Genomic DNA, 16,421 nt, shown 5'->3' on the forward strand with positions numbered 1-16,421 from the left:
ATTAAAGACAAAATTGCAGGGAAAGTAATCAGGATAAGTCAACATAGTTTTGCGAAAGGGAAATCAGGTTTGCGAAAATTATCAGAGCTCTTTGAAGAAGTAACATATGCTGTGGGTACAGGGGAAATCAGTGAATGTACGATGCTTTGCTTTCCAAAGGCATTTGAAAAGATGCTGCATTAAAGTTTATTACCATAAGTAAAGCTTGTGGTGTAAAAGGTGACATATTGGTATGGATAAAAGATTGGCTAACTATGATTAGGCATCAATGAGTCACAAGGTCATCAGGTCATAAGTGATAGAAACATAGAAAATAGGTGCAGGAGTAGGTCATTCGGCCCTTCGAGCCTGCATCGCCATTCAATATGATCATGGCTGATCATCCAACTCGGTATCCTGTACCTGCCTTCTCTCCATACCCTCTGATACCTTTAGCCACAAGGGCCAAATCTAACTCCCTCTTAAATATAGCCAATGAACTGGCCTCAACTACCTTCTGTGGCAGAGAATTCCAGAGATTCACCACTCTCTGTGTGAAAAATGTTTTTCTCATCTCGGTCCCTAAAGATTTCCCCCTTATCCTTAAACAGTGACCCCTTGTTCTGGACTTCCCCAACATCGGGAACAATCTTTCTGCATCTAGCCTGTCCAACCCCTTAAGAATTTTGTAAGTTTCTATAAGATCCCCCCTCAATCTTCTAAATTCTAGCGAGTACAAGCCGAGTCTATCCAGTCTTTCTTCATATGAAAGTCCTGACATCCCAGGAATCAGTCTGGTGAACCTTCTCTGTACTCCCTCTATGGCAAGTGATCATAAGTACGTCATAAGTGATCAAAGTAAAATTAGGCCATTCGGCCCATCAAGTCTGCGCCATTCAATCATGGCTGATCTATCTCTCCCTCCTAACCCCATTCTCCTGCCTTCTCCCCATAACCTCTGCCACCCGTACTAATCAAGAATCTATCTCTGCCTTAAAATTATCCATTTAGTCTTTTTCTTATTGGCTTGTTGCAATGAGTGGTCTTGGCCGAAGATCAGTGCTGGCATCCCAACATTATACAACTTATCTAAATGACCATCATCAAAGCAACAGAAATAAGGTTGTCAAATTTGCTGATGAAACAAGGGTGGGTGGGAAAGTGCTGTGTACGGAGGAATTGCAGATGCTGATTTAAACAGGAGATAGAATCAAACTGCTGGAGCAATCAGCGGGACAGGCAGCATCTCTGGAGAGAATGAATGGGTGATTCTCAGTCTGAAGAAGGGTCTTGACCCAAAACTTTATCCATTCCTTCTCTCCCTACTTCCCCACAGCCATCAGGCTATTAAACCTGGCTCGGACAAAACTTTGACTATTAATAACCAATTATCTGTTATTTGCACTTTATCATTTTATTTATTCATGTGTGTATATATTTATATTACGGTATAGGGTCACATTGATCTGTTTTGTAGTAAATGCCTACTATGTTCTGTGTACTGAAGCAAAGCAAGAATTTCATTGTTCTATCAGGGACACATGACAATAAACTCTCTTGAACTTGTTTGAACTGCTTGTCCCGCTGAGTTACTCGAGCATTTTGTGTCTAGGTAGGAAAGTAAGTTGTGTAGAGGACCAGAGGAGGTTACAAAGGGATATGGATTGGTTGAAGGGGTCGACAAAGATCGAACAAACGGTGCATCATATGGGATAATTTGAAATGTAAAATTTAAATAATCGTGCCTTTTATCGTGATATTGGGATAGGATGAATGTGCAGAGTCTTGTACCCAGAGTAGGGGACTTAAGATCCAGGTGACATGCATGAATGAATGAATAATGACATTCAGATTCAGATTCAGATTTAATTTTGTCATTGCACTTTTCAGTGCAACTAAATGGTTTAGCCTGCAGTCATAACATAGAATAAATAACAAAACACACACTCAACACAATTTAACATCCACCACCGTGAGTTCACCAGGCACCTCCTCCTTGTCTCTTCCCTCCTTGCTCTCCCTCTGCGCTGAGGCGATCCAGGCTTCCGATATTGTGACCCTGCCGGGTGATGGTAAGCAAGTCCAGCGGCTGAATCCGAGCTCCGCGAATGGGCCGGTTCAAACTCCGCGGCCCTGGGCGGTCGAAGCTGCCGCCCTCCAGTCCAGCGGACGAAGCTGTTGTTGCGGGAGCTCTGGAAAAACAGGTCACCAACCTGTGACCTGCGAGCTCCCGACGATGTCGCCCAGTGGCCCGCGGCCGAGCCTCCGAGGCTCCGAAGTCAGGTCGGAATTCGGGTCGCCGCAATGCCACCACAGCCCCGAAGTCGGCCAGCCTCGCGCTGGTAAGTCCTGGCTGGCTCTGCCTCCGGAGCCTCCCAATTGGAGGCCGCCAGCTCCGCAATAGGCCTCAGCACAGACGGAGATGGGGAATACGGCAGGAAAGGTCGCTACCCCCCGAAGGAGGAGACTAAAAACAGTTTCTCCCACCCCCCCCCCACCACATACACAGCTGAAATAAACCAAAATAACTGTAACAACGGGACGAAAGAAAACAAAAAAGAAAAGACAAACGGACTGCAGGCGAGCCGCAGCTGCAAGGCAGTGCCGCCACTTCCGGACATACATTAGGAATGGCACATAAAACATTAATAAAACATTATTGATTAAACATGTGAATTAAATAAAATACCAGAGCAAAAGGAGGCTACAGAGTTTTGTTTTTTGAGTAGAGCTACTGCTCATGGAAAAAAAGCATTTTTTTTTTTGTCAGGCTGTGGCAGCTTTGAAAGTCCGTAGACGCCTTCCAGAGGGAAGTGATTCAAAGAGTTTGTGGCCAGGGTGAGAGGGGTCAGAGATGATCTTGCCCGCTCACTTCCTGGTCTTTGCAGTGTACAGTTCATCAATGGGGGGCAAGGTTGCAGCCAATAACCTTCTCAGCTGATGGGACGATTCGCTGCAGCCTCCGGATGTCGTGCTTGGTGGCTGAGCCAAACCAGACCATGATGGAGAAGGTGAGGACAGACTCTACATTGGCCGAATAGAATTGGATCATCATTGGACAAAGGTTTAAGTTGAGAGGGGAAAGATTTAATAGGAACCTGAGGGTCATCATTTTCACACAGTGGGCGGTGGGTACATGGAACAAGCTGCCAGATGAGGTAATCGAGGCAGATACTATTAAAAATACATTTAGACAGGTAAGTGGATAGGAAAGGTTTAGAGGGATATGGGCTAAACATAGGCAGGTGGAACTGGTGTAGATGGGACATTTTGGTCGGCATGAACATGTTGGGCCAATGGACCTCTTTCCACCCTATATAACGCTATGGCTTTTTGCTATTCTAAATTAGTTTAAAATAAATTGGTAGAAGAAAACACATGTGACGATATTTGTCTGAAGAAGGTCTCAACTTGAAACATTACCCATTCCATTTCTCTAGAGATGCTGCCTGGCCCACTGCATTACTACAACTTTTTGTGTCTATCTTCAGTTAAAACCAGCATCTGCAGTTCCTTCCTACACGATATGTATGATGCCCTTGATAAAGCTGACTTTTGATCTTTAATTTAAGGCAAATAAGTGAAGGTTCTCGTGCCTTAGGAAAGCTAACAATGTTATTGTTTATTGCAAGGAGAATTGGAAGCAAAAGTAGGGATTTGATGTTGCAGTTGCACAGATCATTACTGAGACCACATCTGGAGATGTGCACATCAGGTGGTCTGTGCTGAGTGCTCTCAGCATTTTCTGCTTGTATTACAGATTCCCAGCATCTGCAGTATTTAAAATTCTGGAGATCCAATATAAAAATAATATAAATGACAAATACCCCAAAAAAACGTTTATCAAAGGAAAGCATGCAAGTCTCAATTTTGTGAGCTCTGCTGGTGCTTTTCAAAGATGTAAGTCGAACAATTTACAGAGAGGTACAGAAACATCACTCCCATGTCTGCAAAGATGAAGACAGACATGAAGATGTGTGAAAAAGTTTGAAAAATGTGAAAAACCTCTCTGGGTGAAAAAGTTTTTTCTCACCTCAGTCTTAAATGACCTCCCCTATATTCTAAGACTGTGGCCCCTGGTTCTGGACTCGCCCAACATTGGGAACATTTTTCCTGCATCTAGCTTGTCCAATCCTTTTATAATTGTATATGTTTCTATACATGGAACGAGCTGCCAGAGGAGATAGTTGAGGCAGGTTCTATACCAACATTTAACAGATACATGGACAGTGCAGGTTTAGAGGAATGTGGGCCAAATGCGGGCAGGTGGGACTTGTGTTGATTGGGCATGTTGCGCTGATGGGGCTGTTTCTGTGCTGGTTGACAATATGGCTTTTGCTGTTCTAAATTAATTTAAAATAAATAGGCAGAAGAAAGCACAATTGCCATTGATAAAGTCGATCAATGATCTTTAATTTAAGACAAATAGGTGAGGTTTCTAGTTCCTTTACTCAGTTTTGCCCAGAGCTACCATGCAGAGCATTTACATACAGATGTGCCAAATGAATGCAAATGCAAAGATAATGTTGACTGTTCTTTAATCTCCATTTACCACAGTGACATGAAATAGCCAGATAATAGCAGTGATACATTTCTTAAAACTAGGTTAATTTTTACACTTATACCAAGCCAATGAGTCTACAAATCTGTACGTCTTTAGGGTGTGGGAGAAAACCTATGTGGTCACGGGGAGGACGAATAAACTCCATGCACCCGTAGCCAGGATGGAACCCGGGTCTCTGGTCCTGTAAGCACTGTAATGCAGCAACTCTTCCACTGTGCCACCTTGCCTGCCCATGATAGCTCTGGGAGGGGGGGGGAGGGGGTTGATAGAATCATAAATCATGGGACCTTCACCACACCATGTCCAATATCAACCATGGAGAAAAGAAATAGGTGACATTTGGGTTGGAACCCTTCTTCAGACTCAGGCTTACAGAACCTAACCACGTTCCCCAGAGATGCTGCCTGACCTACAATTACTCCAGCACTTTGTGTCCATCCAAATAATCCCATTTAGAAACTTGTTTGAAAAAAGAAAAATCAGCATCAAAGGTGTTCGTAACTTATGTAATGAATGGAGGAAGTTATAAGACTGATCGTTATATGTTGCCCCAGAGAATACACAGTCACCTGCTAAGAAAAAGACACAAACTGCTGGAGTAACTCAGCAGGTCAGGCAGCAACTCTGGCTCCTGACTTGAAACATCACCTGTCCATGTTCTCCAGAGATGCTGCCTGACCTGCTGAGTTACACCAGCTTATAGTGTCTTTCTTTGTAAATCAGCATCTGCAGTTCTACATATCTGCCTTTCAGGAGAGATCCCTTGAAGAAGCCAACATCCCAATACAAAATATTCACCAATACCCACAGCTCTTCAAAGAGAGGACTCAGGCGTGCCTTACTTCAAACATTTGGAAATGTTGCCGCCTCTACATCTCCTTTCATTCACATTCAGTTTTTTTTTCTCCCCGATAGTCTTTGGAAATAAACCTAACTGCCTTTCGAAGGCCAAATCAACTTTTTATTCAAATTTTATTCAAAATCCTGAAAATTATTCACAAGTAATGTAAATTCACAAGTAATTATTACATGCAAATGTAATGGCCTACTCCTGCACCTATTTTCCATCTCTTAAGCCCGTAACATTTTTTTTGGCTGTAGGCTTTTAAATGGTCTCATACTTGCAATTCCCCTTTGCTTTGGCGAGTTTGCGGAGCCAGACCAAATGTGAGCGTTGTTTGCCATGGAAAATGAACTACGGCTAATATTGGTACACTTCTGATAGCTTTAAAACTGGGATCAGAATTTCATTCTGGACTCGAGGATGGTTTTGACACTCAAAAAAGTTTGGATGTGTCTTAAGTTAAGGACTGATCTTGAGTAGCAGGAAAGAAAGGAGAAGAAACCAATGGCAGTTGGAGAAAAGTTGCAACAGTGAAATTTAAAACAAAATGTTTTAGTGGAGAAATGTGAGTGATTTTTAAAATCAGAATTCCATAGCAGCAAAAGGCCATGTAAAAAGTGAGCCAGGGAAAGAGCTGGAAAAATGAATGAATAGTTAAGAAGGAGTCAGTATAACAAAGTCAAAGTCACAGGATTGACTAAACACCAACCGGTAAAACATGTCTTGCCCCAACTGGATGCCGGCAAGCCTAAATAGAAACCTAGAAAATAGGTGCAGGAGTAGGCCATTCGGCACATTGAGCCTGCACCGCCATTCAATATGATCATGGCTAATCATCCAACTCAGTACCCTGTACCTGCCTTCCCTCCATACCCCCTGATCCCTTTAGCCACAAGGGCCACATCTAACTCCCTCTTAAATGTAGCCAATGAGCTGGCCTCAACTACCTTCTGTGGCAGAGAATTCCAGATATTCACCACTCTCTGTGTGAATTTTTTTTTCTCATCTCGGTCCTAAAAGGTTTCCCCCTTATCCTTAAACTGTGACCCCTTGTTCTGGACTTCCCCAACATCGGGAACAATCTCCCTGCATCTAGCCTGTCCAACCCCTTAAGAATTTTGTACGTTTCTATAAGATCCCCCCTCAATCTTCTAAATTCTAGAGAGTACAAGCTGAGTCTATCCAGTCTTTCTTCATATGAAAGTCCTGACATCCCATATACGGGGTTAACTTTTGTTTAGAGGTAGTGTAGAAACAGGCCCTTCGGCCCACCAACAATCTCCCATACACTAGTTCTATCCGACACAATAGGGACAATTTAAAGAAGCCAATTTAGATTTCAGACTTTAGGGATACAGAGACCCTTCGGCCCACCAGCTATCACCCCATACACTAGTACTATCCTACACACTAGTGACAATTTACTATTTTATCGAAGCCATTTAACCTACAAACCTGCAAACCGTCTTTGGAATGTGGGGGAAACCGGAGTACCCAGAGAAAATCCACGCTGTCACAGGGAGAGCGTGCAAACTCCGTGCAGAGAGCACCCATAGGGTGGAACCCATTTTTCTGGTGCTCTAAGGAAGCAACTCTACCGCTGCACCATTGTGTCATCCCAATGTTGCTGCCTGCTAGTTTAGATTAACTAACCTACAAACCTGCACTTCTGAGGGAGGAAACCAGAGCTCCTGGAGGAAACCCACGTGGTCACAGGAATGAGCATACAAACTGCGTACAAACAAGCACCCGTAGTCAGGATCGAACCGGGGTCTCTGGCGCTGCAAGGCAACAACTCCACTGCTGAGCCACTGTGCTGCCCCCATTTTGCAGTCTGCTAGCTTAGCACCAAGAATTTAAAGTGTGCATTTATATGACCTCTCTTGCCCCTAACACATTATCTCCCATCTTACGTTCCCTGATAATCCATGAAATTGAGAGCTCCTGTGCTTTCCATGGGAGCTCACTGAAAGCACAAACACCACAATGAATCAATGGCACAGTATTATTTCCTTATTTCCAACCCACACTTTCTTTGAACGCAGCAAGCATTGTGCTGGCAGAACGGGAGAATTAAGTTTGTTATTTGGCTTCGTTGACTTTGGTTATAAATTGAATTCAAATTTTTTTTTAAGCCTTGAAAATTCTGTTGTGTATAAGGTCACCATTACAAACGAAAGGCATTGGAATTTCCAGTTCACATCCCAGCCATAGGTTATGGTCACCAAGGCCTAAACAAACACTGTTGTAAAAAACTGATCTGCTTTATTTCTGAGCAATGTTGGGACTTGCTGCAAAAAAACCCACTGCTGGAGGCCTGAAAACTGACACTCAAATAGCTGTGATGCAGCGAAATGTGTTTACTGATGGGAGCACACTTCTGGACATGAAACAAAAATACTTTCTTTGGCTGCTCCTACTGCTGAATAATTTCCCTTTATATTACTTTTGTCAAGTATCATCAGAACCTATAAAGAAATACTGCCTTTATTGCCCCAGTGCCTACTCCAATAATGCCAGGGGAATTTATTAAATGTTTTATTTGAGTTTCTATGACAATTCTTTCCAACACACACAGCTGTATTTTGCTGGGCCCCCCCAAAAAAATCTGAAACCAACTAGGATAGTCAACATGTATAGGAAAACGGCTGAGGAGCATTGGCTGAAATTGGTGCGGACTGAATGACTGGGCATTGGCAGCATTCATGGGCATTACATGTATTCATTGTTCATTCACATCTAACAATGAGATGATGTGCTTCCCCTTTGTAAGTGGCTGGTCAGTCCAGAAGCACACAACTGCCCACAGCTGCATGACCAAGGAGAATGTCTCACTGCGCTGTGCAGGAAATTGAAATTGCTCACTGTTTAATTCATGTGAACTTTAAATCTTTACTCTCATAGGTTATGCTTTCATTCGCCTTCCAAGTCACTGTGACTGAGATTAGTTTAGTTTCAAGATACAATGCGAAAACGGGCCCCTTCATCCACCCATCTGTACTCCATCACCCGCCCACAAGTTATATCCCACGTACCAGGAACAATTTACAGAAGCCAAGGAACCTACAAGCCTTCAAAGTGATCGGTGCAGAATCAGGCCATTCGGCCCTTGAAGTCCGCTCTGCCATTTAATCATGGCTGATCTATCATTCCCTCTCAACCCCATTCTCCTGCCTTCTCCCCACAACCCCCGACACCCGTACTAATCAAGAATCTGTCAATCTACACATTAAAAATATCCATTGAATTGGCCTCTAGAGGCCTCTGTGTAGCCTCTGGTCCTAGGCTCTCCCACTACCTGCACATCTTTGTATTGTTAGAGGAAACCAGAGCACCCAGAGAAAACCCATGCAGTCACCAGACAGATTGTACAAACTCCGTACAGACAGCACCCATAGTCAGGATGGAACCCAGGTCTCTGCCGTTGTAAGGCAGCAACTCTACCGCTGAGCCATCAGTTATTTTCATATACTTGGGAATCATTCAGACAAAGATACATAAATAGACAAGACACTGATGGGGCAAAGTCCTATTGTGGGCAAATGGGATTAGTGTAGTTGGGCAAGAAGTTTGGCATGGATGTGATGGGCCAAAGGGCCTATTTAATAGCTCCATAACTGAATCGGGGTCACAGAAAGAGCATTCACGTCACGGCCCTGTTTCCACCAATCTTTCCACCACCACGCACAAGAAGCCATTGTATGCAGATGCCAAGAAGTGTGTTCAGCTCTGGCTGAACAATTTTTAATCTTGTGATGTGGACTCGATAAGAAGAACTCTGAATATATGACAGTTTAAAGAAACTATCAGTAGTGGTCACTGGAGAAGGGAGTTTACCTTAAAGGGCCTGTCCCACTTCGGCGACTGTCAAGTTCGCGGCACTCACTGAAAAACCGGGAACTGGAACACCACACACACACATCGCTAAGGCAGGGGCTAGGGAAAGCGGGGGAGCGCTGTCTGAAATTCACACGGTGCAAAGCCAAGGTGATAGACACACACCACGACTACAAATGTATCAATTTTCCCCATGGCGACCAATTTTTGGCTGCAGAAGAATTTTCAACATGTTGAGCAATTTGTGGCGACCATACTGAGGCGGCGACGAGTTCCCAGATTGCAGGAACTCCTCGCAACCATGAAGGACACTCACCTGAGACCACCAGTGAACATGTGGCGAACAGCACAGAGTCTCCTGCACTCGCCTAAAAAGTCGCCTAAATCGGACAGGCCCTTGAGGCTTTCAGATCATTAAAGCAAAAAGCATTTTAAATAAACAGAAGGTACAGGTACTGGAGATACTCAGGGAAGTTAGACAGTGAGATATTGAAAGAAACACCGTTAACATTTCAGGTCAATCCCAGTCAACAAAACTGTTCTGACATGAACATAAAATGTTGCTCAATTATGTGATAAATTTGCACTTTCACTGAGGCAAGAGTGTTCTATCGTCATATGTCCAAAACAGAACAATTAAATTTTTACTCGCAGTAGCACGACAGAAATATATAAACATCTAAACTACTAAATCTCTGATCTTGACCGCTTTTGGCCCACTGTGCTGCGATTTCCGACAGAACGCCACCTACGGCCGTCATTTTTGGCCACCTCGCTCAGAGCCCCCGTCCGCCTTACGGGTGCGGAGGATTTTTCCTATCGATGACAAATCAGAGAGATAATAATGTTTTTTTTTTTAATTCACCATTCTCTCTGCTGCCCCTGCTGGAGGGGGGGGGGGGGGGGGGGGGGGGGGCTATAAAACCAGGAAGTAGTGTGCCTCACTCAGTCTCTGCAAGATGGATGAAGCCAAGGGTTACGTCTCTCTGAGATCTGAATAACACTGAACAAATGTTTACACAACTGTGGGCACCCATAATGTGGTTTGAAAATGAAAATATGGTTTGTTTGAAGCAAAAAGGCACTGCCTGCAAATGGTTGTTTAGGTGCTTTGGCTTGAAGTTGAAAGGCTATACTTACTGCAAATGGTGGCTTGGGTGTTTTGGCTTGAAGTTGAAAGGCACTACTTACTGCAAATGGTGGCTTGGGAGCTTTGGCTTGAAGTTGAAAGGCACTACTTACTGCACATGGTGGCTTGGGTGCTTTGGCTTGAAGTTGAAAGGCACTACATACTGCAAATGGTGGCATGAAGTTGAAAGGCACTAACTGCAAATGGTGGCATGAAGTTGAAAGGCACTACTTACTGCACATGGTGGCTTGGGTGCTTTGGCTTGAAGTTGAAAGGCACTGCTTACTGCAAATGGTGGCATGAAGTTGAAAGGCACTACTTACTGCAAATGGCGGCTTGGGAGCTTTGGTTTAAAGTTGAAAGGCACTACTTACTGCAAATGGTGCCCTGGGTGCTTTGGCTTGAGGTTGAAAGGCGCTACTTACTGCAAATGGTGACTTGGGTGCTTTGCTTGAAGTTGAAAGGCACTACTTACTGCAAATGGTTGCTTGGGTGCTTTGGCTTGAAATTGAAAGGCACTACTTACTGCAAATGGTGAAACCAGGTGAAAACGCATTGTGCGGTCAGCTTGGCGGGGCCGTGCGGGGCCAGCAGGCAGGCTAGGCCAGGTGCAAAGGCATTGTGAGGTCAGCAGCTGGCAACGTTAATATTTTTAAAAAATGTCAGTTTGGTTATAAATTTTAGTAAATATCTCGGGAAATAATTGACCAAACGTATAGAGGATTGGATTTTTGAAATCATAAGGACAATTTCTACCAGAAGATGTAAAAATTTAACGTGATTTTGGCGTGAGATGGCACTGTGACTCATGCAGCAGTTTGATTTTAGTGGGATTTTAGTGGGACCACATGAAGATTCCAATCTCCCACCCCTGTCCCATTGTGATGTCATATCATATGTAAATGAAATCCATTGTGATTGGACATCTGTGAGGTGGCACTGTAACTCATGCAGCAGTTTGATTTTACATTTTTTTGATGTTTTGTGAACAATTTTATTCATAATCTGTGAAAATAATTGACCAACTCTGGAGAGGAGTGGATTTCGGAAATCATAAATTAAATCCCTACCGAAATATGTAAAAATCTCCGCGTTTTTGCATCTGGTTTTCGAGGAAATATGTTTCAAAGGCAAAATGGCACGCACCCACACACACAGTTTTAAAACTATATAGATAGATATATACACACACATACATACATGTACTGATGACAACATTTCACTGCTAATTGTGTGGCACGTCTGTTGCGCCACAACCAGAATGAATTAGGAGCCTGAAGTTAGGTTCCATTCGAGAAACAGCTCCGTGGAGGCGGTGTTTTAGTCTATTTAATGCCAGCCTTGAAGGAAACCAATCCCTATTATCATCCGCTTCAAGCTTCAATAACTATTAAGGGTTAAGGTATCTTTTGAGGATCAATCTAACTGAAAATACATCACTTCCTGCTAGCTACAAGATTATATGTTTGATAACCCATAACCTGACCCAGCAACAATTGCACCCAAGCCTGAAGACCAACAGAAAGGTAAAAATGCTTGCTAAGTCAGGCAGTTTGTGTGGAGCATAAAAATCAGTGCAAGAGTTTTTGCTGACTTTCAATTAGAATCATAGATAGCCCACTAGTTGACACTGCAGCATCTTCTTGCGTGTGTGCATAGGGAATGGCTTTATTGGCTATTGAATGGTGGACACCTAAGACAGGTGAAAAGGCCATTTCCACTCCCATATTTTGATGAATATTCACCCAAGTTTCTCAATGTCCTTGAGCTTGGTGGTCTCTAATTTGGGATATATTGATGGTTAGTAGTTGGGGATCACGGGCTTTGACTGCTCACAGTAGTAATCCCTATGAAAGATTTTGTTTAGCTCTTGAGGGCTTAATTGAACATCGGCAATGTGAGAACATAGAGCAGAATCGCACAGGAACAGACCCTCCGACCCACGATGACCATGTTGGACATGATGCCAAATTAAACAACTTCATTCGGGCTGCACATGACCCATCCCCTGCATATTCATGTGCAGGCAGCATGGAGCAGTTTAACTTGGCATCATGATCAAGACAGTCATCGTGGCTATCTAGAAGCCTTTTATTTCAGTTTGGCGCAAGAAGTGTCATTGTGCAATGACCGCACAAAGAAATTTTTAACATTCATCATTGTCCGAGCACCAATCTCAAACATGGTTGACCTTGATAGGTATCCTCCACTTTGCAAAGAATTCCATTCAGCAAAGATAGACACAAGTGCTGGAGCAACTAAGTGGGTCAGGCAGCATCTCCACAGAAGGCGCGGAACCCTCCGTCATCTATAGTGTAGCCGTTCCTTTGAGCAGAGTGATAAGCAGTATCCTTCAATCACATGTTGAAACCCATTCCCAGACTGGGTCCAGTTTTAACCTTATATAAAATGCAGGCTTTGGGAGTTAAAACACCCTGAGATACTTACCCTCTGGAAAGCTGCCTTGATCCAGTCAATGACACGATTTTCTAACTGAACATCTATAAGGCAGGACAACTTGTTTAGAAATCTATAGGTATCAAGATTCAATGTTCACATTACACACTAGCATACGTATGTTCTGGTAAATGCAGATCCTAATAATAAGAGCAGGGGTTGCTACATGATGCCATGGTCGTTCGTGATGCTCGTGGTGAGCGATTGGACCTTGGAAAACAAGCATGGAAGTGATCGTCCCAATACGACTGTGTTTTATCCAGGGAGATGGGCTCTCACTAGAAGAGGGAAGCAAGATGGAGCCGATACAGAAAAGGCCAAGGCAGCGGATATTTTCAAGGCAGAGATAGATAGATTCTTAATTAGTACGGGTGTCAGAGGTTATGGGGAGAAGGCTGGAGAATGGGGTTAGGAGGGAGAAATAGATCAGCCACGATTGAATGGCCTAATGACATATTGGGCCGAATGGCCTAATTCTACTCCTATTCCTTATGACATGAATCAAAGTGCTGGAGTAACTCAGCAGATCAGGTGGCATCTCTGGAGAACATGGATAAGTGACGTTTTGGGTTGTGACTCTTTAACTGTCTTTAGGCTGAGACAGACTGCCATTGCAACCCATTGCTACTCCCCCATTTAAATAATGACCACTGATTCAGCACAAAACCAAGATAAACCTTTTCATTTAAAATCTGTTCTGTTCAAACAGGACGGGTGGTCGCCCTACATCTTCACTTATTCTAAAGGATATCGGAGCTGATAATGAGCATGGATTTCCTGCACACTGCAGTACTGTTTATTACTGCAATAAAGCTTTTCACTGCAGTTCGGTACACCTGATAATAAACTAAACTGAACTTCCCTGAAGACGCACTTTCTGAGTTTAAATGCAATCCTGCCCAATCTAAACCTAGACTCTCCTCGTCATGGGCCTGTCCCACTTAGGCGACTCTTTAGGCGACTGCCTGAGACTAGTTTTAATGGAATTCACCTACGACACCTGGCAACAACACCTACGTCAACCTACGACAGCAAAAATTGTCACCACTATTGCTAAAAAAGTTTCAGCATGTTGAAAATTTTGCGGCAGTCGCCTGTAGTCGCCCACGTGGGACAGGCCCATTATGCTCTTCTCTTTTATCATCCCATGCAGTCTAAACCCAGGCAATCCTCACTCCCCATTCAATATTCCACCCAGTCTAATTGCAGTCTCCTTCTACTTATACAAGGATAATGCAAGGATATCAATTGAAAGCAAAAATTCCAAATGCTGGAAATCTGAAAATAAAATGGACAATATAAAAACATTCAGCAGGTCTGTCATCTGGAATAATGGTCAATTTCTTTGGACAGGTATATAAGAAGAATGCTTACGTAAATAAATTGCTGCCACATTTTGTTGAAAATTCTAAAGCCATAATGAAATCCAAATTTATGAAAAGGTCAACCCCATATCTCATCCTGGACATTCCTTTCAATTCTGCATCTTGGCATCATTTATTAAAAATATTATTGCAGATTGGCAAACACTTTGCCAAAGAAATAAATGAACAGCCACATAGAATTACTGCTAGCATCGATCAATACCATTGATCAAAACTTGATTTGTACGGGTGTCAGAGGTTATGCGGAGAAGGCAGGAGAATGGGGTTAGGAGGGAGAGATAGATCAGCCATGATTGAATGGATAGTAGATTTGATGGGCCAAATGGCCTAATTCTGCTCTTATCTCTTATGATCGTATGATTAAAACTGTGCAATTGAAACTAATTAAAATACTATACAGCAAGGAGAATGATTGGATAAGACTAATAGATACAGAGTAAATTGTGTAGTTCCCAAATGGTTTATAAAGAGATAGTTCATGTGGCACAAAGGTTCCAATGCTAACAGTTTCAACCAAGGTGGCTTTTGCATATCATGGTCAAACAGTATGGAAACAGGTCCTTCAGATCAACTTGCCCATGCCAACCCACACACCCCATCTACAACACAGGACTAACCTGCCTGCATTTGGCCAATATCCCTCTAAACCGATCCAATCCATGTACCTATCCAAATGTTTTTTATACGTTGTGATAGTACCTGCCTGAACTACAGGGCCTGTCCCACCAGCATGCGACTCCATGCGGCAAGCGCGACCTAACGTGGTCACTTGAGCCGTACGGCCTCGCGGGGCCGGTCCCACCGATTGCCGGAGCCGTATGGAGTTGTGCGGAGCTGGTCCCGACATCGCGTGGGGCTCCGAAAAACTAACACTGTCCAAAAATTCTGCACGAGAACGGCCTTCCGGCCCGCAGCCGCATGAGGCCATACGCACCGCCTCGACAAGCATACGCAGCACCTCGACGGGCGTACGCAGCGTCTCGACGTTGTACGCAGCGTCTTGACGGCGTAGGCCTAGCGCGTGGCGTTGCGCGATGACGTCACCGCCCGGCGTGCCGTTGCATGATAACGTAACCGTCCAACGCCCAAATTCAGTCGGCCCGCCTCCTGCCCAGCTGATTGGTGAGTATGATGTCGGGACCAGCCCCGCACAACTCCAGACGGCTGGAAGTGGGACCGTCCCCGCGAGGTTGTACGCCTCAAGTCACCACGTTTGGTCACGCTAGACGCATGCAACCACATGCTGGTGCAACAGGCCCTTAACTCATCTGGCAGTTTGTTCCATACATCTACCACCCTTTGTGTAAAAAGAGTTCCCCCTCACATTCTTATTAAATTTTTCCCCCCCTCACCTTAAACCTATACCCTCTGGTTCTTGATTCCCCTACGCTGGGTAAAAGTGTGCATTTACCCTATCTATCCCTTTCATGATCTTGTACACCTCTACAAGATCAACCCTCATCCTCCTGCACTCCAAGAAATTAAGTCCTAACCTGCTCAACCTCTCCCTGTAGCTCAGGCCCTCGAGTCCGAGCAACACCCTTGTAAATCTTCTCTGCACTCTTTCCTGCTTGACGACATCTTTCCTATAACAGGGTGACCAAAACTGAACATAATACTCTAAATATGGCCTCACCAATGTCTTGAACAACTGTAACATAACCTCCCAACTTCTATACTCACTGCATTTGGTTCATTATGCAGTATAAACTAACTCTCGTTATATTTTAAACTTTAAGTATTGTTTCATTGGCTGGAAAGTTTTCGGAATTTCACCTGTGGTATAAAGCGGAACATAAATGCAAGACTTTGTGTAATTCCTTTCAGGTAACGCGAATCCAAACATTATCATGGTATTAAAGTTACATATATGTGGCTAAAGACACATCTGGAGTTACTGTGATTGTCATGAAAAAATGATCAAAAGATATTATAATGGCCTGGTAGTACAGACAAGTCATCTGATGGTACCCACCATTATGGAACCCACCAATGGTTTTCCTTCCAGATAAGAAATAACAGGCAATACATGTGTTGTTCTAGATTCTTGTCCAGGAAGCTAAAACAAATAATCTTGGGAGATACAATAGATTGCAGGTGCTGTGATCTAGTGGAAAAAAACTGGAGTAACTCAGCGGGGCGAGAAGCATCTCTGAAGCCTAAGGGGTAGTCACTGTTTAGAAAGGAACTGTACATGCTGGTTTAAACCGAAGATAAGAAACAAAA

Source organism: Leucoraja erinacea, chromosome 3 (assembly GCF_028641065.1).
Source record: "Leucoraja erinacea ecotype New England chromosome 3, Leri_hhj_1, whole genome shotgun sequence".
In the NCBI taxonomy this organism is placed as follows: domain Eukaryota; kingdom Metazoa; phylum Chordata; class Chondrichthyes; order Rajiformes; family Rajidae; genus Leucoraja; species Leucoraja erinaceus.